The following is a 27,075-nucleotide window of genomic DNA, read 5'->3' as shown; positions in this document are numbered from 1 at the left end:
CACTGCTAACCTCCGCTTATGTTTCCTTGTAGTCAGTTAGCTTCAAATTTCTCAACCTGTGTAGGCATAGCTTACCCCCACGCAACCCATGCAAACCCACTTACAACTGCTTAAAAGTGCTTACTGCCGCTTACCCCACACTAATTTCTTTAAAAGAAAAGAAAAAGGGGTTGATAGGAAAGTGGTGATAAATGGTGCACAAAGAGAGAAAGACAGTAGGGAAAATAGCTAGGTATTTGCAGGAAGGGTATAGGAAAGGTCCATAGCTGCCCATTTCTTCTACAGCAACAGCTGTGCATATACACTAAATTTGCAGGTACATTTGGACCCTCAATCCCCTGGGGGTGGAGTGAGGACAACATATATTCATTATGACGCCAATTAGACCAGATTACATGTGTCCAGTGGACATGTGTGCAAAATGGACAGCTATGTATGGGGCGAGATTTTTTTGTGGGAACAGATTGCCCTTTTTTTTCTCAGGTGAGAGTGGGATGGTGGGGAGGGGTAATAGGTATATTTGGGAGGGAGGTTGGGTAGGTTAACAGACAAGACACACAAGATGCATACAGGGGAGGTATATGACAAATGTGGGGGTAAACACATTGGACGGGGAGAGGTGTTTGGAAGTCACAATCACATGAGCCCCCAACTGGAAACAGTGGGACTGAGGTCCCCACCCATGGGCAGTCACCACTGCACCTTCACAGCCCCAAAGGTGGCTGTGCTGGGGGCTGTGTAGGAAGAGCAGGATCACCCTCCAATAGCACCACTTGGCCCTCAAACTGGTGTAGCTACTCTCAATACTCCAGATCGAGCTCCCTATGCACCATGGCCCGGACCTGTTGATAGGTGACAGGTTCCCCTTCGCGCCTGCTCCATGGGGGGGGCAAGCCCCATCCCCTGCAGTGGTTCCTCTTCAAGGTTGTGCAGGGTTTATGGAGGAGGAGGTCCTAGGCTGGGCCCCGGATGTGCTGGTGCCCGGTGCCATGGCCAGCTGAGGTGGGACAGGTGGGTCCGCTGGGACTGGCCTTTCCATATGAGCTGTGTTGTCGCAGGTTTATGACAGATATGGGTTAGTAAAAGTCAACAGCATTCAGGATTAGTTAAAACAGCCTGCATAGGTATTCCCATTAACCCAACACGCCAGATTTAACACAGTTGCAGAGCAAGAAGAACACATGCATATATGGAACAACACTGGCCATTACAGGAGCATATGGGTTTCATTGATGGCAACAGGCCACCAATATGGGTGTATTTTAACATGGCACATACACAGAAACAAATGTGAATATTTATAAACCATTAAGAAATATGTTCCAACAAAAGTTTGGAGTGTACACATACCAGCTGATGAGTGTCATTGGGTTATCATGCACATATGGTAGAGGTGATAGAGAGGGGTCAATTAACAACTAATATATCCTTGTAGTTTTCACAACATTCTTAGTCACTGCAGTGATCTTTCTCTTATATGTATTATTACACTACACAATGGCCTTATATTGTACACTGGTATTTTTATAGATTATTATATACGTTACCTGTATCTTACATACAAGCATGACAGGCTGCAGGTGTTAATGCAACATATGTTGAGAATTGCTGTCATCCACTTTGGGTGAGGTGCTAGAATGACAGGTTTGTTTTCGTATACATTCTCTGACTATGTACACATTTGTTATCAGTTATATGTCATTGACAGCTGCCTACATTTCTTGGATCATCACACTGACTTTTCAGGGAAACAGGGTACAAAGCTGGTGATATGGGCCATTTATCTGGACATGCTGGATAGATTGGAACAGTTGTGGGGTATAAATATGCATACAACCTACAATTTGAACATTCAAGCAAATTCTGTACAGTTGGGTGTGATTATGCATACAGCTTTCTATCTGAACATTGTATCACAATCTGTACAGTTGTGGGGTATGATTATGCATGCAACTTAGTAGCACTCCCAGGATTCAAACCCCTGCTGTGTGTTACAAAATGTTACAGCTAACATCACAGTACACAGTGCTATCAAGGAATTGATGTAAAGCTTCCGACTGTTTTCTGTCTAAGTTTCCCAAACTTGTACAATATAACTGACCTCTTGGCACTTCCAACATTGTTATGCAGGACTTCATACCCATTTTATCTGCATACTACGGTGTGGGTGACACTGCTTAAGATACAACAGTGATATTTATAGTATGGAACAGATCGCAAACATATGAGAGAAGAGTAAACAGAAGCACTCCAGGGGTTATACTTTTATTCACAGACTATTACACATTTATTTCACTGGTACAACACTTTCTAAAGCTCTAATATCTTTTGTTATGACAGTACATGCAGACTGATTACTATCCTGCCTCGCGACACAGCCTTTGCAGCCTAGCATCATGGGCTTGCTGGTTCGCAGCCCGCTCATCTGCAGCTGTCAGAGAAATGCATTGATATTTAGCCATACCTATCCATAGTATACACAAGCTAGGCAATTATTTACTACTTAGTAGAGTGTGTACTTAGTACTGGGGCACTGACCATCTGCCAACACTCCTGGATCCACTGTTCCAGTACATTCCCCCTCTGCCACTTCAGGTCAACATGGTGGTGCCTGACCTGCTCACCATTCCAGGGGATACCTGTGGCCCTGGTGAGGTCACAGGCGACACTGTCCCAGGCCTCCGTTTTGTACTGAGATCCCCGGTACTGGCCCTGCAGTAGTCTCTGATCATGGTGTTTTACCAGGAGCCGCACCATGATTTTTGACTCCTGGATGCCCCAGCGTTGTGCTCTAAATCAAGTGCCTTCACCCACACCAGCCATTCTGCATGTAGTAGAAAGCTACAACCAGTTTTGAGAAGTATTCCCGCCTGTGGGGTTTGAATACAACCATTTTCCCACACTTTCCCGTGATTGGCCAGTTTTGAAAAGGCTAAGCTATGGGCACACCTGCTTACAAAGGGTTGGCACTGCTTAAAGAGGTATACCACTAGGCAGATTGAATTGGCTCCCCTACACATTGCTTACACTTACTAACATGAGCTGTGCTGCAGTTAGCATTGCTTAAAAGTTGATTATCACTATATTTGCCATTTGGCAATGATTTATTCTTCATTACAGGTTCTATATGTGTCTGGTATCTGTGATTCATGTGTACATACACTGTATGAGGACTTGGGGACTTCTACACTTTATTACAATCACATCTCAGATCTATGCTTACTGCAGTACTCCAGTTCACATATTTATCTTATGTAGAAGATTATACCACTTCACACTGTACATAGATTCAGTTCACATGTTTGGTTTGGTTTTCCTGTAGTGAGGATTAGTTTGCTGATACCTCATTTATCTCTATTGTTATGATGGCTTAGTGGTTAACTACTGTGACTATAGTGTGCAGAGTCCTGCGTTTGAGCCTTGGAGAGGCAGTTTATTTTGTTGCTGGGCAGAACATGGGCCGTTGAATACAGAATGATTAAGGCACTTTAAAGCAGTTGTAAGCAGGTTCATGCGACGGTAAGCAATGCTAAACTCTGGTTACAGTTTCTTACACTCAGTTAGCTTCTACTTTGCTTAATCTGTGTAGGCAATGCTTACCCCCACGCAAACGCACTTAAACATGCTTACTACTGCTTATATGTGCTCAAACCTGCATACTAGTGCCATATTCATTATGACACTGACATTTCATATGTGCATTTAATGCAGTACTCCAGTTCACATTTAAATGTTATTATGTAGGTTACACAGCAAAAATATGTGAGAATATGTTTATATACAGGTTTCACATGGAAAATGCTATGTGCTGCAGTGGGACTCGAACCAGGAATGCCTGTCTGTTAGATGGATACTCTAACCACTACACTATTGCTGTGCGGCTTCATTTGCATATATATTCCCTGTTATCCTCTTCAGCCTTTTCAGCTGCTTTACCCATAGCTAAGAGATGGGCAAACCTGCGCACCTATGGTTAGCTGGACTCTGGGTTTAAAAAAAAAATTACTACAAGGGTCTTTTCATTTTATTTCAGTGTGGTGTTGCTGTTGAACACATGAGGACTGTTGGTGGGGATATGCGGACACTTATGAGTGGTCTCACTCATTTATTTACACATTCTTCTGTTCTACTTTGCAGGGGCACGTTTATTCTGAGAGCTCTGCTCCATGTAGCATTAGGAGTTCAGGCAGCGCGCCTTCCTTAATATGCATGGCACGCTGCCATCCTCCTTTTAAACTGCTGCTTCCATGCAGGACTAGATAAGATTAGTGAATCTGGGGGTTTATCTTATTTGTTTTACTTCCCAGATGGAATTAAAGCAGTATTCAAAACAGCACAACAATACAGACAAAATAAACTGAGTCATTACTTTTCTTTTAGTTTTTTTTTATGTTCTTTTCTTTAATTGTCCAACCATTTCTTGTTGCTTGTCTCTTTAAACTATTTAGAGACCAGTCTATTCTTTCAGGTTTGTGTAAACGTTTCTTTTTCTGAGTAAAGTCCAAGGGTTCTTCAAGTCTGTGAAAAGTATTTTGTCCTTCAGGAAGAAAAATCTTTATTCTTGCTGGGAAAATAATTTGAGACTTGATGTTCATTTCCTTTAGTTTCTTAATTAAAGGAATGCATGCTTTTCTTATAGAAATTACTGATAAAGAATAATCACTATCAAATTTGATGTGACCTCCGTACAATTTTATTGGAAAATTTGACCAGACTGTCCTTAATACCAGATCTTTATCTTGAGTTGAAAGGAATTTAACAATTATAGATCTTGGAGTGGGTGGATTATTTTTTAAAAGAAAAATACCTGTGTACTTTCTCTATGCCATAAGAAAGTGATTCTGGTGGATTTAAAGTCGTTGGCAACCAGTTATTTAGGAATTGTATCATGCTATCTCCTTCTTCTTTCTCTGGTATTCCATATATTCTGATATTATTCCTTCTAGATCTACTTTCCAGATCTTCCACCTTTTTCCAAAGCAGGGTGGTTTGTTTCAGAATGAATTCAACATGGTTTTTATTTTCAGTCAAAGTCAACCTTCCATCTACGTCATTCATTGGTTTTTCTATAGTTGAGATCTGAACTGATTGTTTCATAGTGACTCAGTTTAATAAATCCAGTAGTTTCCTACAATCTTCTTGTATGTTATCCATTTTACTTGCAAACATATCCTTTTTGACTGAAAGATCCTGGATACTTGTAAGGATAGTTTGTAATTCCTTCTTCATCCAACTCTCCTGTAAAGAAATGTTCCAAGCTGTAACATATATCATCCTGTCAGAATAAATGAAGAGAAACAGATCAAAATGTTTATGCTGCTACCAGTTTACCATCTTGACCATGCCCCTGGGGAATATTTAATTTTGAAGTCAGTGAAGCGCTTGTACCTACATGGACAAACTACTGAAGGGGTCATCGAGGGGAAGTGTCATCATTTAGTTTGTGCATACATGGTTAAACTACTGAATGGATCAGTGTGGAAATATTTGATGGTCACATCTGTGTAGGGGGAAACTAAACTAATTATTCTGTCCGAGTTTTCTATTTTTATTTCATTACATTCTGATATTTGAGGTATATTGTTTCAAAAAAGTTGCCTTTAATTATTGGATGTATAGGGATTATATGTGGATAAAAGTGACTGCCAATGTTGTTATTTTGTTTAGAATAAGTATTTATTATTCTGGCTTTGTACAAGTAGTGTGCATAATGTTTTTTTCCTTTCTGTAACAGTGAAGCATCATCATTGTAGTCAATAAGTTGCTGTCTCGGGGTGGTCTGGGCAGGATGTATGTGACAGTAACTGACCATTTGTAGAGTTCTGCATTGAGTAGTGTTGCCATAGAACAGCACTTGAGTCTTCTAGTTTTTGGCTGTTCATTCCTTCTATGTGAAGTAATTTTCTCTTTGTGGATTTTACCCAAGTGCTTTGGATTCTTCCCCAGACACTCAGCAGTATAATATATGCCTATGGCCATTTATACTTTTATTTTATCCCAATCTAACAGCAGAGTTGTACACAGAAGATAACTGTTTTTTTTTTTTTTGGAGAGGTGGGAAGGCAGACACTGTTCCCAGAAACATTGAACGTATTTCCTCACTCATGATGTTTTGTTCAGACCATCATCATTAAGTCAAAATTTTGTTAAAAAAATCTAAAGTACACCTCAGTGCATCTACAGCATTATGACTTCTGGGGTCCTAGCAGACCCCCATCTTAATTCAGTTGCTTACATTGTAAAGATAGGGCAGTATTCATAAGTTCAGCCTCTGACCCATATCAGGGCTGTGATGGCTAGGAAAAGAGTGCCTTCAGAATATACTTATGGGGGGCGTAGCCAAGATGCACTCAGAGTAACAGCACTTCTCTTCAGCTCTGTCTATTCCAATTTTCTCTGACAGGATTTATAAAATATATCTATCATTAATATGAATTTTTTTATAAAAGGATACATTATACCTTACCTAAGGATAGTATAAAAATCTTTTTGATTATTTTATTTTTTCCTGTCAAAAAACATCAGAGATCTTCTGAACTACTCCAGTCAACAAGATGAGCTTCAACAAATTTTCTCACCAGGATAAAACTTTCAAAAAGGAGTTACAATCTTTGTTACTTAACATTCAGGAACTACCTAGTAAAATAGATAAAATAGACCTGAAATTGGATTGTTTTAAGGAGAGCTGTACTAAACAAATGAACATTAAAACAACAGAAAGAACAGATTTCAGGTATGGAAATAGCCTTAAATGATATGGATTCTTGGTTCCAGGAAGGTGAGCATAATATTGAATTCATTTTAAAGCAAAATACCTTTTGTCTAAAATAGATGATCTAGAAAAACAGGTCACATCGTAATAATATCAGAATCTTTGGCTTGACAGAATAAATAGAAGGAGATGGTATGGAAAAGTTTTTGTCTACATGGATACCTAAAATACTAGAATTACCTGAGGCTCTTTCATATGGTATTGAAAGAGCACACAGATCTTTGGTTTCATCAAAAAAATAAAAAAAAGTAATTCTGCACGATTTGTGATTGTAAAATTCATTTCCTCACATGATAAGGGAATTGTCTTAAAGACAGTATGGGCAAAATCTCCAATTAAAACAAAAGATAATTTAGTTTGTTTGGATAATGACTATTCTCCTGTGGTAATTGCAAAAAGAAAAGTTTTCCTACCTTTGATAAGAGAACTTAAAAAAATCAAATAAAATCTCACCTGTTGTTTCCTGCAAGGCTTACAATATTTTACCAGGATACATCTAAATTATTTGAAGATCTGGACAGTGCTCTTATTTTTGTTAAATCTAACAAACTTTTGGACAAAATAAAATAAATGGATTGGGCCAATGGTAACTTGAAGAGATTAGCCGAAAAGGAAAGTTGGAAAACCCATGAGCACAAGAAGAAGCTAAGAAAATAACAAACCTGCTCTTATATGCTTCTATTCACAATGAAAATCTAGTTTGTTTGTTCTAAACATACTAATGACCAATAAGGTTGGGGAAATTGATAACCGGAACAACAGGTAAGATTTTACCACTGTTTATTATACTTTTTAATGATAGTCTTTACTGTTTTTATTTTGATGATTATTATGCAAATATTTAGTTGTTTCTTATTTTTGATAGGTATGGGTTATTGTTTAAATTGAGTTATTATTGTAGTCTATTTGTTGCCATTTGTATTGAAGTACAGTTATATCTATAGGTTGCTACTTTGGATAAATATCTTCTTTAATAACATGTCTCAATGATTTGGTGCTTATGTTTAGTTTAGTATTGTATTGATAGAGACAGTTTATAGTGTCTTCAGAAGTTTCTATAGACATGATTTTAGTGTATATATAAAGTTAATTTTGCATATGCTTTCTCTTATTGGCATCCAGAGCTATTTTTAACATAAATTTTGTTGTCGGTAGTGTCCAGAGCTAATATAAAACATGATATGTGGATAAAGACGATGTCCGGACTGATTTTGTGTGATGGGGTTACTGCTGGTAATGTCCAGAAATGTGGTGGGCTCAAAAGTTGCTGTTGGAAATGTACGGAGTTGTTTGGTCATATGGGATTGACATTTCTGCTGCTGTTGTTTCCCTCTCCTTTTTGAATGTTTGCTTTTTCTCTTTTATTTAATTCTGGCTGATATGTCTCTTTTGCTGGTGTGTTGTTTCTCTGTTTCTCTGTGGTTGAAACTGGGGTGTTTTGTGTTTCACAGTGTTGGCCTCTGGTTAGAGAGGCGGTTTGGAATGGTTTGTGAGCTGCACAGCGGCTTCTGTGATTGCTGTACATTCAGAAACCGTTGTTTCACCACCTGCGAATGACTTCATTGGCACGAGTTGCTTTAAAGTTAAAGTGTCTCCTACTCATTTTTTTCGACTGAAAAATGTGAAAGTCTACAGTTATTCAGCTTTAGCTTGAGGCCTACTTCACGATCGGTCTCTTAATATGGACATTCTCCCTTGAGTTACATCTAGATTGTTGCCATGGAAACCATAAATCCCTATACCGGAAATAAAGTGTCATAGGCTTCAGAACACTCAAACGCTTTAAAGGGAAGAAAAAAGAGAAAAAGCAATGGAGATTAGACATTGTTGCTATTAATGGGTGATGTGATATATTTACTTATATGCAAACAAACTGTGTTTAATAATTATAACCTGTAATTAATTTATTGGTTACTTGTGTATTATTGTACCACGTTTGGAAGGACCTGCATAAGCAGCTTGCTTTTTGACTTTTCTATGGTGGAGAGCTATCACCAGCCTGTTTTAGATACTGGCATTAGTTACTGAAGTCAGTAATTCTTAAAAAAATTCATGTTACTTCATACTGAAGTGCATAGGGATGTGATTGTTTAATATTTGGGCAGAATAAGTGATGCTTTTCTGTTGGACCTCTACTGCTTCATGTTGGTCTGCTTTTTGAAACTTGTGCATAATATGACTTTACTTCTCAACTCAAAAAATAGGATTATGGTTTAGAGCTAAAATGTGACACAAAACTATAAATAACTTGACTATACATGTATCGAAACCACTTGGCTTTGGCTACAGCTGCAGATTCCAAAATTGGAGGAGAGTTATTTACATATTTATATGTAACCAAAGAAGTGGGAACACAGGAGAGTGTAAGGCACTTTAAATGCATTAGAATTGTGTAAAGTCTATAGCTGTAAAGGAGTTTTCTTTATAATCTTGGGGAGAGTAGAGTTGCTTTGTCACATATTTATATAAAAAAAAATAGAATGCTTAAATTGGAAGGGGTGGGTTGGCAGCAGGGGTCTGGCCAGGGTTTTTAGAGTTGTTCTCCCTTTTTCAGAATGCTGCTGATCACCGTAGGTGACTCAGCCATGCCTGTTTTATCACTATCCATGTGGTATGTGCGGAGGTGGAGGTGCAGCACAGATGTATGGAGGGTATATATTGAAAGGCGTTTGGACGCATTTCTTGCTTGGGCGTTTGAGGACATTTGTAGTGCTTTCTATGTGCGGGCCATGGCTCTATAGAATAACTATACATGGGGAAAGTACTTTACTTCACGGACTGTGTGATAGTATTAAATGCGATGGAGATGGGTCTGTACAGTGCACTGACTTTTTTGCTCCTTTTCTGATCAACGGAGGGGCTGTGGAGTCCATGTGCAGGATGTCTGTTTGTACTGGCACAGTTCTGTTCTGAGGAATGTGCTCCCCTGCTTCCCAGGTTGGTGTTTTCATCCTAATGGATTTTATTGTTGAAGAATAGTGGTGAGTGTCTCAGTGGCTCTACAGTTTAATGGATTGCCACATTCTGTTCTCCTTTATGCAACATTCTAAATTGCTTACCTGCAGTATGTCTCCAATCATTTTGATGGGGTTGAGTGGGTTTTTTGACTGACTCACAGGAAAGACTAATTAATATTATGCTTCAAGCTGTTTGTGGTGCTTTTCAGCTGGAAAAGTCCAGATGCTTTTTTCAGTTTTTGTGCTGCCTCTTAGTTTTGACTCCCTGCCATCTGGCAGATATTTTATTGCTTACACAGATAAAGCCGCTGAGTGGCGGGGGTTTAATGGAGGGGTACCGAAAAGGTATAGTATCATTCAGACTACTTTACATAGGTTGGTGGTAGTTGTTACTTTGAAAATGTCACAAATAATGTTACAGTCTGACAATTTGAAAAATACAATACGTGCAGAAATTCTCATGGTCCCAGTTTAATGACATACTCTTGCCTAGATAGTTTCAGTATTTTTTGTTGATAAATGAATGGATTTGAAATGAGATGCTTCTGAAGTAAGAATTGCAGGTGCGATGATACATAAGTGCCATTTATTGTGACTGGTTTGCATACACATTTAATTGTCTGTTTAATTATTTTAATAAGCAGCAAAATAATACTTTCTCACAGCAACTTAATAGATTTGATACGATTACTAGGGTTTGGATGAGCATAGTTAATAGAATGATGATGATTACTAAAATAAATAAAGAAAAGAATAAGCACATTGAATTGGTGGATTGAAATGATATAAGCAACACTGTCAATAAAATATTTATGTTATAGATGAAAACTAATTTATTCCTTATATTTTGAGCAATCAATTAGAAATAATTTTTATTAACACCTCACTTATTACTGCAAAATCTGTATTAATTATTAATACATACATACAATTAATGTAAATAAATTTAAGTTATTACAAATGAGAATAATCCATATATTCACTAGTAGATCATTAATTATAACTTCTTTTATTTCTTTAGAATATCATATTAAGAAAATATGAGAGTTTTAAAATATTAATTTATTTGTTTTTATGATTTATATATAATGTATCAATTCCTTGTTTATATATGAAAATATATTATTTATAAATTGCTTTACTATTTTGTTATTTGCAATTATATCAACTATATGTTATGCTTATTTGTCTTCCATATCTTGATTCATAGTGAGACTAATAGAACTTAAATTCAATTCTAGGATAGTCAATGTTATTTTTTCATGGATAAATAGTAACTACATAATAGAATAATGAAGGCTGATATATGTATAAAATCATTTTGAAGTTAGAAGTTTTCTTCACTTAAAGGTTATTGAAACAGGAGGATTAATTTATGTTAATAGAAAGTAATTAATACTACTATACTACAAAGTGATTCTCTTTAAATACTGTATTATATTTGCCGTTTGCATAATGTTTTTGTTATTAATTTAAAATTATTAGATATTTTGATTTTCTATAGAAGCTAAGACTGATTTACCATGATCAGAAAATTTTCTCTTAGACAGATGCTGATAATAGGTTGTTACTTGATGAGGGGTTAATCTGAGTGATTATATGTCACTTGGATTAGGAGTATTATACTTCAGGTAGGTTATGGGGGGTTTTGATGTTACTAGTTTATGTTATAAAAGTTTTTTACAGTTTTTTTTTGACATTCTTCACAACACAAAGTAATACTGCAGTAATACACTCATATTTTTCATATCTATCACTATGCAATCAATCTAAACTTTTTATTCATATTCCTTTAATATTTAACTATTTGATATGTTTTTGGTCAAAATACAATCTTTTCACAAATGTTACTTCTTATGACTTCATTAAAAAGTGTTTCTACTAATGTTAATGGGTTAAATAACTCAAATAAGAGGGGGAGTTTATACAAATATCTTAAATTACACAAATCCCAATTAATTTTCTTACAAGAAACTCATTTGAAATCAGAAGATATGTTTAGACTAGATACTAAATCTTATTCAACATTAATTAGTTCATAACATCTTTAGAAGAAAAGAGGGGTAGCAATTCTGTGGAATAATACTTTACCTTGCCCAAAGATTGCCAATACATATAAAGATAATAAAGGAATGTTTTGTCTTGAACGGTTGAATTTAATAAGAAAAGGTATACTTTAGTGTATTATATTGGCTACCAGGAATAGGTATCAATACAATATCAATACAATAAAACAACATCTGGATCTCATAGAACAACATTACAAGGGGTCCTTAATAATAGTGTGGGATTTTAATTGCATTTTGGATAATAAAGAATCAACATCTTTAAATAAGAGAAGGATTACAGCTTCAGCCAAATCATTAAATGATTTTCTAGAATCATATCATCTGAAAGATATTCATTCATTTGCAGATTCTGATTCTTTAAACTATACTTTTTTCTCTCATAGACATAACACCTATTCAAAAATAGATAAAGTCTTATTTTCTAATGACTTATTAGGCTCTCTGGTCAACACCAAGGTCATTTCTTGCCCAATATCTGACCATAATTCAATAATATTTAAAATTTCAGTTAATTCAAATTACAATACGCAGATAAGTAGAATATAAGATTTTGAAGAATTCTTAACTTTGGAGACACAACATTTTACAGAACTAAATAATAATAATAACACCTCAGAAATGTTTGTGTGGGATGCCCTAAAAGCTTTTTTTTATATTGAAAAATATTAACTGGTATCCAGTGGCGGCTGGTGACTTCAAATTAAAGGGGAGCTGCAGGAGACAGCTGAATGGGTGGGGCCAATGGGAAGGGGTGTGACCAGCTAGAAAGGGGTGGGGCTATGCTCAAAAACCACAACAATTGGAACTTTAATTAAATATGCTGCCCTGGGTGCCAAACCGTCATTACGAGAGTCCAATCAAGACAAAATGAAGTGTAGAAGAAAAAATATTTCAGTGCATTGGCTACATGACAACTTACTTAATATCTAGATGGAAACACAAAGGTTGTGAGGCATGAAAAAATAAATTGCTTTTTAAATACATTACTGGAATACCAGTCAAAATCAAGTATAAAATATAACGAGCAGCACTCAGTTCAAACCACTTCTCCTTGCACTGCAGTTCTAATTATAATTTATATTCAGCTTTATAAAATTACCAAGTAACATGCTGAAAGTAGCAATCTCTGTGATACCCCCACTTGTAAAAATGTTTATTATCCAAAAAAGACCTGCTGCCTGACAACAACTATCTACTTCTTTCATGGGGAACACATGATCAAAGTAAAAGATGATCAGCGAACAAGAAACAAGCTCAAGATAAATTACTTAAAGGATTGCTGCACAAGTTATGGACCACACATGATAGATTGGCATTCTGTTTAGTTTATGGGTAAAGCCTGCAAAGACAACTGCAAGTCTCCAACAAATGTAATGAGCTTCTGAAAATACTGTAATCCTGTCCTTTATTTCAAATACTGTCATATGCATTTCAATACCTAAGGCTTATACATTATCTAGTTATGAAAATATTCTCTGCATAGCAACAATGAAAAGGATTTCAGTGTTGGTAATTCTTTAACAATATGCTTATTAAAGCTTACTTGCATCTTACAATCTCCGACAAGCTTACCTGATGGTCAATAAAGCCTTGCTACTTTAATACACAGCAACAGAGCACTGCAACAGCATGCATTTTCTGAATAATAAGAAGCATAAATCAACAGTATAAAAATAGGACAGAAAACCAGAGCATTCTACAAAATCAAGGACAGATGAAAAGTCACAGTCATACTTGTGGTCTACCTCGGATGGGGGGATACTCTGCACACTTACACTGCATAACTGCTCCTTGCCTTGCTTGGACACATCCAGAGCCACTACAATGGGGAGTGGGGTGCAACAAGTAGGTCACAGTTTGAAATGTCTCTGGCTGACGGTGATGGCTCTGACACTCATATCTCTCAACCTCAGAGCAAGAAATCTGGACAAAGCCATACATAGAAGTGGGACACAGGACCAAAAATAAAGACAATGTTTAAATATTGCTGTTATAAACTTAGAAAGATAATAGAATAGTAGCAGGTCTTGCATTAGTATGGATTTTTGAAGGTATGAAATCTGAAACTCAAATGTCTGCCATTATTTTCTAACTTCATTCTTTAATGATTTGCTACTAATTCAGAAAACCACAATTTTATGAAAAACAGACCAAAATGTTATGCAAAAATATAAAATTGCCACACAATACAGCTGGGAACCTGTCAAAGAAGGGACACCTTTTTAAAATTAGTAATGTTAACTTGAACAGCTGACAAAATAAGATCATCTACATGCATTTCTGAAATAAAAGTAATCTATAACTCTGATCATTATAGTTATTTATAATTGTAAACCCTCCATGTTTTCTTCCAAAATTGCCATTTTGCAGAGGGATTATTAGGGGGAGAGCAACATTTTGAGCCAAAATTTGGGACAGTTGAGAGGTGTGGATATTCCTAATTCTATAAAGCGATTTATTTGCACGTACCTCTCAACCTCTTAATTTAGGAAATCTGGACAAGGCCAAATATATTGGGGGAACATACAAACAGTACTAAAAATTGCTCTTGTATAAACTTAAGACAGTTGATAGAATAACAGGTCTTGCTTTAGCATGCATTTTTCTGAAGGTTATGACGTCTGAAGCTCAATGTCTGTCATTATTTAGTGACTTCATTCCTAAATGATTTGGCAGAAAACAAATTATATGATGAACAAACCAAAAATAAGAAGCAAAAATCTATTCATTCTGCAAAATTCTGGACAGCTGAGAGGTATAGTTCAGCTGGGGCTGTCCAAGTTTGCTGCCCTCCCCCCCTCACAAAATCATGGTCAGAATGGAGCGTTCCCCCCTGCAGCCATTCCAATGTCCCATTCCTTGGTTATTTTGCCCCATTTGCCATAAACACTGTAATGTGCATGCTGCTTTACTTCTGCAATGATATGGGTTTCATTTGAAAGTTTTATCTTATATTTTACAGCATAAACCCTAATAGATATCTGCTAAACAAAGCAATGCAGTCTCACAATGAAAATAGACTTAGCATTAAAACTTCTCTGCCCTTGAAACTCACATTCATTGAAACAGCATTGAAACCCACATTCAAAGAAAATACATTTTGCCAGATTAATTTTGGTCTGTTTTCAAATCATAGGCCCCTTGAACACAAAACATACACATGCTCTTTGATGCACCATCCTGACTGTATTAAATTATATTCCTTGTACAATACAGTACAGTTGAACTGCCCAATTCAGAACATTTCCATCATAAATGTCTGCTCAAACTTCAACAGTCCACCAGTATCAGTAAATATGCATGATCTCTGAAGAAGTAAAAGCCATCTAAATAATTCCACATTAAAGAAATCTGTTAACTAATGAAGAGGTTACTGCTAGCAAACAACTTTATATGGCATTGTTTCAACTACAAATAAAGTGCCTGTTGCCCTTGAGAAATAAATTGCTTATGTTGCATTAAAAAAATTATAATGCTAGTAATATTGCAATAGGGAATGGATGGCAAACTATAACAGGTTCATAGTTACTAGGTATCTTCACCAAAGAAGACTGCAGCATACATCCCCTTTACAACAGAGTACAGTATCAGCAATGGATCTATCTACTGTGGGAGTAGAACCCACAGTCTTCTGCATCAAAAGCAAGTACACTACCTGTTGTGCTATTTATAATATAAGCAGACTTGGCATAAGCAGCACTAAACTTTTGTTCCCCTGCAGCTCTCAGCTCTTTGTAAAATCTACTCGACACTCAGCTGCATCTCTGAACTTTGCAGCACAAGAAATCTGGACAAAGCCAAAATTTATTTTGGGGGGGGACAAAAGTCCAAAAACCAGGGACACATTTTAAACATTGCTTGTATAATGTTGGAAAGTTGCTATAATAAAATGCTGTGTTGCCACCATACATTTCACTGCCAAGTATTGAACCCAGGTCCCTGTGCAAAACAGCCAGAGCAACATACCAATATGCCAAATCATCTATTTTTATGAAAGAAAGGAAGAATGAAACTTAAATGGCTACCATTTAGTGAATTCAGTTCTCACCATAGCTGTCAACATCTTAGCACAAAACACCTGAACAAAGCCAATAATTGGGGAATACAGCCCCCAAAAACATTTGGTGAGTTCAGTTATCACCATAGCTCTCAACCTTGGCACAAAAAACCTGGATGAAGCCAATAATGGGGGACTACAGTCCAAATAATAGGGCCAAATATCCACTGAGGAGACCAGAGCAAACCCACACAAACACAGGGAGGACATACAGACTCCACACAGAAGGCACCCCAGCCAAGAATCAAACCAGACAACCCATAGCTGTCAGGCAACACTGCTACCACTGCACCACTGCACTACTGTCTGTTTTAAGTAACACAAATACAGAAACCACAGATTTTATGAGAAACAGAACAAATATGAGGCAAAAATCTGCAAATGTTTTAGAACTGGTGGTGGGTAGGGAATTCAGGCTCTTGTCCCTTGGGCCCAAGGTACAAGGTTCAAGGTTTATTCTCTACCCACCACCATGAAGCAACTGGGGCATTTCAATCACACACACACACACACACACACACACACACACACACACACACACACACACACACACACACACACACACACACACACACACACACACACACACCTTGAACAGCCTGGCCATGTACTCTGCAAAGTGATCCGGTTTTCACCATCGGTCCTCCATATGGCGATGTACTCTGCAGTGATCAGCTGTTTTCTCCAACTGGTCCTCCATACTTTCCCATCTGCAAATGCAATGCTGTCTGCGCATGTGGTCTTGGTTTCCCACAAGATGTGAGGAGGCTGGAGCCTCCTGTAAATGGCCCAGCCTGCGGCAATGCAGTCCAGTGACCTTCCGGTTTGTGCGGTTGTCACCGCACAGATCTCTGGGTTGGAAGGGGGAGTTAACTCCATTCCCTATCCGGGCTGCTTAACTGAGCAGTCTGGAGCTCAGGAATGCCTGAGCATGCGTGCTTAGAGTTCTGGTCTTCCTAACACAGCAGCCAGGAACTAAGCACACATGCGCAGAGTCCGAGATATTTTTTTATTTTTATATGTTTCTACGGGATGGTGGGGGGACTGGGGACTTTATTTTATGCACAGGTGGGGGACCCATTTTACAGGTGGGAGGGCTGCAGTCCAGCAGTCCTATAGCATGAGCCACCCCTGTGTAGTATCATATAAAAAGGAAAAGTTGGGATAAACAGTTATTAGAGATTCAACTTAAATTAGATTAATTGAAACATAATCAAGAGTCAGATCTAAATAATAAAGATAAGAAAAATGAAATAAATTATTTGAGTAATAAATATATTGAAATCCTAAACCATAAAAACATGATTATATTAGAGAAATATAATTTTTTTAGTTTCCACAAATCCCAAATCACTAAATTTATTATCTAACAAAACCAAAAGATTAAATAAAATGAATCATATAAATGATTTTTTCCCCTAAAAAGAAAAATATGGTTTCAGACATATAAAACATTCTAGCTAAATTCAGATAATTTTTAATTTATATTAATCAACAGTCAAAAAATAATAGATTCTAATCAAGAAATTAAAAATGTATTAATATATTTACTAAAAAAAGACTAACAAATGAACAAGCTAATTATATAATTCAACCTATTTCCTTTAAAGACATTCAAACCCAGATTAAAAATTTTAAATTACATAAAGCTCCAGGAAATGATGGAATCATCCCAGAAATATATAACATTTTACCAACTGATGCTATAAAATTACTTCATAAAGTATATAATTTATCCCAAAATAATAAGTTAATTCCCCCCTCTTGGAAGTATACTTTTATCTCTCCTATTCCTAAACCTAACAAAGATCCAGTTAAGTGTTTATCCTATAGACCTATTTCTTTGCTAAATATTGATTATAAAATGCTTATGTCAATATTTGCAGATAGACTGAAAACATTTGTACCAATCTTAGTTGAAGATGGCCAAATAGGATTCATAATTAATAGAAATTGGTGGTGCTGCGGTAGCATTGTCACCTCACAGTAAGATGTTGTCCTGTTCGATTCTCAGCTAGAGCATCTTCTGTGTGTGCGTGAATGGGCATACCTTCATTGAAGGTTGTGTGTCAAGGCCAGCAGCTCGGCAAGAAAGTAAAATGGGAGATGAGAAGTTCAGATTCTGATAATGATGCAGCATAACTGACCCATTGTTTCCAGTAAGACAAATAGTGAAGAAAATGCAAGAGATAGGGGTCTAAATGGACATTCCTAAGTTAGAGGAAAGTATAGAACAATGTCCCAAGAAAGATTATTTGAAATGTCTTGCAGGGTTCCAGAAGCAATGGTAGAATTAATGCAGCATATGTACAAGGACCCAATGACCCAAGCACAACTCACAGATGGGATCCCAATGGAAGGGGTATGCATAAGGGTTCAGCTCTGAGCCCACTGCTGCTCATACTAGTGAAGGACTTCATCAGCAGACAGATGGGAGAAGACAGATCAGCAAAGCTGCTATATGCAGATAATATGACATTACAAGCAGACTCTAAACAGAATCAATACAAAACAAAAAGATGAATTTAATAACGTTGCACATTCTAAGAACTCGATAAATATATTCTGCAGTCTACCTCTGTGTTTTGAAGTCCCCTTATAAAGGAACTGATTATAGTTTGACCATATAAAGAAATAAGAATATATGATAAATATTTTTGGCAGTTAGAAAAGTTCATAATTTAATAAAAGTAATGTATTTTGTCTTTGTCTTTGGGGTTTCTAGCCTGGACCAGTACAATTTGATTAAGTATTGACTAGGTTTTCAAGAACACATATACTATATCCACCACACATGGTGTCCACACACATAAGCCATCTTATGCTAAAGTACTAAACAGCAATCTCCCCAAACCTCACAGACATCCTAAGCCTGCAAACAGCAATGCCTATCCTCAGCAATCTCTGATGCATACACCAAAAGCAACACCAAACAGTGCACATACCCAATAGACCCCCAAAACATAGCCCATAAGGCAAGCAAACAGTTTACCCAGGACAAATGTCATAGTGGATGCCATTGTATGACACACAGATGCCCCAATTAATCAGACTGGGCAAGGAGAAGATTAAGGTCAGTTGCTTATCTGGAGCCAGGATCCACCAAGTTATATGTGCATTCAAATCATTGCACCACAGGTACACGTATGATTCTATCACAGTCCATGTGGGCTTAAATGACCTGAGACATACCTCTCTGGATTATATGAAGGGAGATATTATGGACTTCTCTGAGTATCTGTCTCAGACTGGTTTGTGACTTGCATTGAGCATCATCATCACCAAGGATGATGCCACAGTATGACCAAAAAATTATTGATTTTAAAAATTGGCTTTGTTTCTGGTGTCACTCCAATGGGAATCAATGTCTGTCAGCCTGGCAAAACATGGTCAACAGACCACATTGCTTTGCCAAAGATTGCCTGCACTTGTCCCCATTGGATTCCACATGTTGACTATCCATCCTCTTAGAACATTTTTTAGGCAATGTCAAAGTAATAAATCTACAGACATGGCAAATAAAACCCAAAGGAACCTAAAGGTGTTACTTTTCAATGCTAGGAGTGTTAACAAGAAACTCCACACCATGCAAGCTGTCTTCACGTGGAGTATATAGACATCTGTAAAATTTCTGCGACATGGTTTAAAGCCTTGGACAGTATTCTGGCAGTGCAAGGCTACAGTCTCTAACACACATTTAGGCCATCAGCTGTGCAATCAGGGACTAAAGATGAAGGTGTCTTGATCTGGATTTACTTTACATGCTCGATGTTTTAAACTATCAAAATTCATATGGCCAAGACCATATAATCGACGTTTTAAAACATTGAATGTGTTAAAAGGAGATTTCAGTACAGTGTGAAATGGGAAATTTTCCCCTTTCCTTGCTGTAACGTGTTCTCAGACTTGATATATTTAAATAGCAGGGGGTGTGGGGGGTGCAGGGAGGCTTGTCCCCTGCAAAACCAGACTAGAAAATGTTTTTGAGTTGTTCCTGTTTTTTCTTTACAGGTTCAGTGTTTTAAAATGTCAATTATATGGTCTCAGCCATATGAATTTCGACGTTTTAAAGCATCGAGTATGTAAAGTGAATCCTTTGATCTACATTAGCAACAAATATACCTTAAGACTAGTTAAACAGGATGATACCTAGGAGTTCACCCACATGCAGATCACCTTAGATAGAGTCCCATATCCTATCTTAGCAAGCTATAGGTTCATAGGTTTTTAGGTTGGTACTAGGCTATCAGCCCTGGGGCCTATACAAGTCTAGCCATAACAATTCCCTAGCTATTTCTTCCCACACTATTTAGTTCCCTGGACCGCTGTCTAGCAGGGCGACTGACGTGATCCCTGAGGTGAATTTCTTTTCTCCCATCCAATCGTCAAGGTTCCTTTTGAAGAGGACCAAAGAGGCACTCTGACATGTATGGGCAATCTATTCCAGAGTCTGGGGAGTCTCTGGATCAGGAATCTATCCCTCCAGCATGTTTTGTTTATTGTGATGACAAGGTTTAGACACCCTGGAGAATGTGGCTCTGAGGGATTGGATTTCTTTAAGTGTAGCATGTCCAACAGCTCTGGGTTTGACATGACCTTGTATGCTAAGCAGAGATCGCCTCTGAGTAGACTATATGCAACAGATTATAGCTGGAATTTTTTAAGGTGGTCAGCGTAGGGCATCTGCTTTAGGCCTGTGATTCTTTTAGTGAGGTATTTCTGCGGCCTTTCCAGTTGTTGCAGATGTCTTGAGAGGTACATACCAAATGGGGTGTTGTATTTTATAATGGGTCTAATGAGGGATGAGTACAGTGGGACAATGACCTCCTTTTTTCTGGATGAAAAGCCCTTAGTAATGAGGTGTGCCACATAGAAGGATTTCCTGACTGTTGTGGCGATGTGGTTATCGAAGATGAGACCACTGTCCACCTGTGTCCCTAAGTCTCTTATCACACTTTTGGTGTTTAGTGTACTGCCACCTATATGGTAATTCACGGGTACATGTTTTTTCCCAAAGGGGATGACTATACATTTCTTGGCATTGAGCTTGAGCCCATTGCTCTGGCACCAAGCATCTGTTTCTGTAAGGCCCTTTTGTAGAGTATCCACATCATTTGGAGATTCAATAACGGCTCCCAGTTTGCAGTCATCTGCAAACTTTGTTAGCCAGAGTCCCTTAGTGTTGGCCTGTACTTCAGAGAAGTAGATGCCAAACAAGAACGGTCCCAGGACGGAACCCTGAGGTACTCCACTTGTCGCTTGTCTGGAGATGGATTTGGAGTTGACAACTTTTACAGTGTGGGTTCTATCAGTAAGCCAGTTAGCAACCCATTGGGTGATGTAGGGATTAATGCCCAGCTTAGTAAGTTTATCTATGATTCCAGAGAAGGGGATGGTGTCAAAGGCCTTGGCAAGGTCAAGATAGGCTGTGTGAACCACCTTACCCCTGTCCATGTCTCTGGAGACTAATTCGAAGAAGTCAATCTGGTTCAGGAGACAAGATCGGCCCTTCACGAACCCAAACTGGGTGGGGTCCAGTGTATGAAGGTTGCCAATGTCTTTGTTTATAAGTTCCATGATAATACATTTCATGGTCTTGCAGATAATTCTCGTCAGACTGATGGGACGGTAGTTTTTGGGATCCAAGGTGGATCCCCCCTTGTGGAGTGGGATAACTGTAGCTCTGCACCACTCAGTAGGCATGAAACCTGAGGTGAGGCTATGATTAAACATGACACTTAGGTGAGGTGCCAGTTCATATTGTAGTTCATGTAGTACACAGCCCAGGATGTCATCTGGTCCCATGGATGCTGTATTCTTAGCTTTAGAGAGTGCGTTTTTTATCTGTGTGGCTGTTATTACCGGAATTTGGCAATCTTCCGGTATTGAGATGGGCCATTTAGGAGGTAAGAGGGGGGTGAAGCTGGCACTCAATCGATCTGCCAGGATATTGGCAATATCCTGGAGATCTGTATATTTAATGCCATTCTGTTTGAGCTCAGAGCAGATCTGAGCATTGACATTTAGATTCTTGACATAGTTATAGAATGCCTTGTGGTTGTCTTTGGAATCTTTGGCAATTATATTTTTGTAACTAGCTTTGGAGGATTTTATGAGGGATCTCAGTTTCTTACTGAGGCTGGTAAGGGAGTTTTTTGCATCCTGGGATTTTCCTCTTTTCTGCAACAGTTTCTTCCTTTGGTTGTAAAGTTTGTTTATGGCAAGGGACCACCAGATTGGCTTCCTTTTTTTGGATGAGACCATCTTGGTTTTATTTGGGATGGCACGATTCATGCATGAGTGGATGTGCTCGTACAGTGCCTTAGTTTAGGATTCAGCAGTTGAACTTTCAGTTCCCGTCTGCATAGGTGTCATGAAGTTTGTCACTTCTGACTTGAGTAGCATGAATTTGGCTTTGGAGAAGTTTTTTATGGAGGTTTCCTTACTGGGGGGTAGGGTGGGATGTGGATGTTAAGGGTGATTAGCTTATGGTCAGACCTGACTAACGAGGGGGTGACCATATGTGTGGAGCATCGATTTCCCATGTTGTTAATGACCAGGTCTAGGATATTGGAGCCCCTGGTGGGACTATGGATTAGTTGATCCAGGGCGTTGGAATTTATGAATTCCAAAAACCGTTGGGCAAAGGTGTTAGTACACGAGTAGTTTTCCCAGTTAATGGCAGGGTAGTTAAAATCACCCAGTATTAGAATGTTTGGTTCTATCTTAATATTTTCCAGTATGTTTAGAAAGGTGTAGTGAGAATCTTGGGGCATGGTGGGGGATCTGTAGCAAGCTATAATTTGGATTGCAGTCTCACCTAGTGTTAGTTGCACCTGGAGAATTTCAGACGCATTGTGTTGGGCAACTAGCCTGGTGGTGTGAATATCCTTGGTGAATATTGACACTCCTCCACCTTTAGTGTTTTGGTCCTGGTTTGTTGGCCAAATAGTATGGTAAGAGTTGTAGCCTGGTATTGCAGGGGTGCTCTCTGGAGTCTTGAACCAAGTCTCAGTTACTGCACAGATATCAATGTTCTCCATTTTTAGGAGTGCCTTGAGAGAGTGCATTTTGAGGTTTAGACTTCTAGCATTGAGTAGCACTACCTTCAGATTTTGCATGCTTGTACCTGTTACGGTGGCGGTTTTGTCCTTTGAACTTTGCCTAAAAAGGCACTATAGGGGTGGCAAGAGCCTTAGCCAGTAACCTGAATCCCAGGGGCGACAGGTGCAGACCATCTCTGGCAAAGCATCACCATAGGTCACCATCTATGTCTCAAGAATCCCACAGCTCTTATCTAGACCTATTGGAAGCACAGTCACCTAACCAAACAATCTACTCATGGGAGACTTTATTTCTCAATAGACTGGGAAACATACACTGCCACCTTCTTACAGGCATAACATTTCTTGGGCTTTATTAACACAAAAGTCCTTGATCAGTTAGTGCACACTTCAACCAGAGGTTTAAACATACAGGACCTTGTTCCCACCAACACAGGAGAGCATTGCACCACCACCATCACTCTACCTCCTACCCCTGTGTCACATCCTCACCAGTGAGGTTGGATCACAAAGTTGTCTCATTCAAAATAAAAATCAACTTAAAACCCCAGCAAAAAATGTTACAGTTAGAAACTGTTCCAAAGCAACCTGCATCCAAATAACCAACAATTTGTCAAATTTCAATGCCCTGCCCAACCTAGAGTTCACAACAGCCTATGCAGAATTTTTTAGAGAAACAATGTACAAATATGCAAATGGCTGCACAGAGGCTGCTGCACTTACCAAAAGTAAACCCATAATGAACCCTAAAAACAAACTGAAGTGGAGGGATCCTAATCATAACAGAGTGTATAACAAAAGGAAAAAGTAATGCCAAAGTCAGAAAGAGTAACTCTTATAATGACTAGAGCTCAGTAATAAAACTAAACAGGAAACTATGAGGACTAATTAAATCTGACAAGGCCAATTATGAGGTCAATATAGTTTCTCAGGCTAAAGACAGCCTTCTTCAGCTGTGTCTGAAACCTCAGTAGTAAATAGTGCCACCTTCACTAAACAGAGTGACATAGCAAATCTGCTGGCTGACACATTCACTTCAAACTTTACCCCCACCCACTCCTCACCTGCCACCTCTTGGGAAATCCTTACCAGCATAACCCTCCCCCAACTATTAGCAAGTTGATTTTCATTATGGCGGTCACTAAGTCTAAGAACAATGTGGCCTGACAGTATCCCCATCTGCCTCCTAAATAGCTTGAAAAATAACCTGTCAGGACCACGAGTCACTTTTTAACTACAGTCTCAAAACAGGCTATATACCAAGTGAATGAAGGACAGCAACCATTATCCGCCTTCAGAAGGACTATTCTGTCTAATATGCAAAGCCATGGAATGACTTTTATCATGGAAATGGTCAACAAAGATACTGGAAACCTACAGACATTGGACCCATCCCAGTTTGTTTTATCAAAGAGAGGTCATGCCTACTTAACCTGGTAGAATTCTTTAAGAAGGTAGCCTAGCAAAGGATGAAGATGCTGCATACCACAACCCTAGACCTGGCTAAAGCATTCAACACAATACTCACTCAGGTATTGGGAACAAACTGACGGAACTCAGCATAAATCCCTAGATAACTCACTCAATTTCCAGCTGGCTCATAGATAAGACCCAAGAAGTCAGGATTGCTGAGGCCACCTCCACAAAGAGGCAGGTCACCAGTGGAGTACCAGAGGGCTCCATGTTGAGCCCACTCCTGTTTGGCATCTACTTCTCAGAGGACAAGGCTAATGCCAAGGGCCTATGGCTCACCAAGTTCCCAGACAACTGCAAACTGAAAACTATTGTAAATTTCCCCCACGACACTAACATCCTGCAAGAGGGCCTAACACAAACAAATGACTTGTTCCAAAGCCATGCACTAGAAGTCAATGCAAAGAAGTGCATTATAGTGCCTTTTGGAAAATGTTCTACCTAGGCAAATTTCAACATGTATAGGATACCCCTAAGAGTTAACCTGGTAGTTAGAGATCTGGGGACATATGTAGACAGTAATCTGGTCTTAGAACAACATATAGTCAAGGTAGAAAGAAAATCATTCTATGTCACCCAATTTATAAGTAGGAGTATGACATTCATGTCCAAAGATGATATAGTACCACTCTATTCATCCCTTATCAGTCCCATCACTGAGTCGAATGCCCCTCTCAACATGTACTTGACTAGGGATATGCAATAGCTGGAACATCCACAGAAGTTCCTCACCAAAATAATCCAAGATATTAACACACTATCCTATACAGATTTCCTTAGAGCCATGTCTGTATACACTGTTTCCTGCAGATTGTTGAAAGGCCATCTGTGCTTGGCATATAAAGCATCCTTAGATCCAGTCCTGATGGAGCTTTTGCACATATGCAAAATGAGCAGTACCAGAAACACTAGATCCAGGGATTTGAACCTTGATTGCAACATAAATAGAATATGCTGGAAAAACAGCTATGTGAGTGAAAGGATGCCCATTTTCTGAAAAACGCTCCCCATCCATGCAAAGCAGAGTCCACTCCTAATCTTATTCAAACATAACCTTGACCATTGGATGGGAAATCATAATTTCATCCCTGGGATGACTCCTATGTTTATTACAGACACAGGACAACAGTAAACATCCCCTAACTAACATTGGCTGGATAATCATAAATTCATCCTTGGGTTGGCCCCCATGTCTCTTATAGACTGAAGCCAACAGTAAACATTCCCTCATTCCCTTACTTAGCAACCTCCTAACATACTCCTCCTGACCAGGGTTGCCAGATTTACAACCAGCCAGGTAGGGACAAAAAGAAAAGGTCTTTCACAGCAAGTGAAGACCAAAAAAAAAAGTCTTTATAAAGAACAGTAGCTCTGCACTAAGCACGGAGCTTCTCGTGTTTAATGCATTGCAGTTCAATCAACACCAGTAGCTCATTTTGATTGGCTACAGGCCAATCAAAAATCGCTAAACACGGAGCTTCTTGTGTTTAATGTGGAACATTGCAGTTCCGCATTCAACAGAAGCAGCTCCGTGTTTAGCGATTTATGATTAGCCCGTATACCGGCATACGGGCCAATTAAAAATCATTAAACACGGAGCTACTTCTGTTTAATGTGGATCACAAGAAGCTCCATGTTTAGCGATTTTTGATTGGCCCGTATGCTAGGTATACGGGCCAATCAAAAAAACAACAAAAAAAAAAAAGTGGAGGCTGGCAGGGATTTAAACCGGTAGGGCGGGACTCGGGATCAGACTGCTGATCTCGGGACAGTCCCGCCCAAATAGGGACGTCTGGCAACCCTGCTCCTGACTAACACATCTCTCCTAACAAACATACCCCTCATACCAAACATACCCTCGAATTAAGACTCACATGTTGCCAGGTGATGCATGGCTAGGCTTATAAAGGCCCTAGTGTTCATTAGACTAATATATATCTATGAACCTACTAAACTTCTTGGCACTTACTTCTAAAATAACTGGCAGAATGCAAGCTTTTGACTGTGTTCATTAAGTCTTGTGACTGAGATAATTTATGCAACTGAGTCCAAAGGAATAAGTTCTTCGGAAAAACACGTCTAATTTCATAGGCTGTTCTCCCATAATGCCTCATTAACATTTGCAGTAGGCCATGGAGACAGCACACACCCCCATGGGGGCATAGTGCAGCATAATGGTCTGGATGTCTCTTAATCAGAAATGGTCACATGAAGCATACACCTGGCTTTTACCTCACAGTAATCATTCTGAATTATCTTAGTCATAGTTGCATCTGTATTCATATGTGTTATACATATATTTATTTGTATCGGCATCTATCACTGTGAATGTCTATGTATATACATATGGGTACTCATGGATGGTAACTATGATATGAACATGCAAATAAATGATGAAATTATATCTGTTTATTTTAAACGTAAAAGTGTCTTTTTAGACAGAGGATATTCTGTGATGCACATTAGAAGAATATTGAATTCAGATTTTAATGGACAGGCATTGCACCAATGAATGATGTAGTTTGCATAGTTTAGCATTTACAACAGGATTTTACACTTTGCTCAGTACTCACTGCGTTCATCTTACTGTGGAATTACAGCTACCATGATGTGAAACCATTTGTTCTTCATACAGCAATGTTGACATACCTCTCAACCTCTTACCACAAGAAATCTGGACAAA

The sequence above is a fragment of the Protopterus annectens genome, chromosome 3.part0 (assembly GCF_019279795.1).
Source record: "Protopterus annectens isolate FY-2018-M chromosome 3.part0, PAN1.0, whole genome shotgun sequence".
NCBI lineage: Eukaryota > Metazoa > Chordata > Ceratodontiformes > Protopteridae > Protopterus > Protopterus annectens.
The sequence above is the reverse complement of the archived record's forward strand: the minus strand, read 5'-3'. Positions refer to the sequence as shown.